Raw genomic sequence first — 1,303 nt, forward strand, 5'->3', positions numbered from 1 at the left:
AAGCTCATTATGCTAGTCATAACGAGCCTCAAGGCCTGTCACTTTTATTGCACGTGTATTTCCTCTACCTGGTTCAATGACTTCTCTGTGGTTACTGAAGAGAAAGGCTGGCTGAAGGGCAGACCGGTTGTTGGCAGGCAGCAGAGGTGTCCATCCACGGGTCAGGCACGGACCTTCAGGGGAGAACGCACATCTCCACCCAGGACAGACACACATCCCCACCCAGGATAGGGGTACCTGGAGGAGTCCCTGCTGGAGAGTTGCTCATCACAGACCATGAAGCTCCTTTTCACCAGCCGGGATATCTCATGGACCTGCTGCACCACAGTGTGGGCGCAGCATCGCCATCACCAGCTGACTGCCAGATGGCCCTGGGGCTCCGTCTGAGGGTACAGCCAGCTGCGTGGCACAAACAGACATTTGGAGGAGGGTAAAACAAAGACAGGACCGGGTGAGGCACGGGGCAGGGACGGGAGGCGAGCTGAGAGCAAACCCTGGGAGAAGGGTGGAAGGACCTCGCTGCCGTCATGGCAGGACCTTGCGCTTGGTGGCTTGCGTGGCAGGATGCAAATTGCAGGAGACCTGGTAGGTCCTACGGTAAATGGACAAACAGACGTTTTACAAACAAACCTCCTTCAAAACATAAAAGGTCCTTCAGGAAACCTGGGCAGCAAATCCCTGTGACTCCCAGTGCGATGGGCAGGGAGGAAGCCCTGCCCGGCTGGCTCCTGGGCTCTGCCAGCTCTGCAGGATGCCTGCCACCCTTCTGCTGCCCCTTCCCTCTTCCTCACAAGCCCCTCTGCCTGGCCGGACCCCTCTCCTGGGGCCGTCTCCAGCACTGGGCTGTGGGTCCCTGCACCATCTCACACGAGCTCTCCGCTTCCCGCACACGGGCACGGCCACGAGGCTGGATACAGCTGGGCCAGGGGTGGGAGCCATGGACCTCCTCAGAGATGCTGCCCCTTCCCAGCGGCATTTCATGACCTGTTGGACAGCCAGTTTTTAACCCATTTAATGTGGCAGCACCTCTGTGGTATCCTTTGAGGCTCTTGAACGGCAATGGAAATCCTCCATCGGCCCCGGGGCAGCCGGCGTATCCCATCCCGGCTTCACAGCAGTACTGAGGGAACTGGCACAGGCTGCCTCTCCAGGCGCTGGGATTTGGGGTGACCAGTCTTGTCCCCCAGCATGGAGAAGCTCACAGTGCCAGGACAGCAAGGACGGGGGGAACCAGCTGCCGCAGTGCCCGCCAACACCAGGACGCACACCGCGGCCCCTTGGCCCCCTTCTGGTCCCAACCTCA

This window comes from Pygoscelis adeliae, unplaced genomic scaffold, assembly GCF_000699105.1.
Source record: "Pygoscelis adeliae isolate BGI_AS28 unplaced genomic scaffold, ASM69910v1 Scaffold339, whole genome shotgun sequence".
Lineage (NCBI taxonomy): Eukaryota > Metazoa > Chordata > Aves > Sphenisciformes > Spheniscidae > Pygoscelis > Pygoscelis adeliae.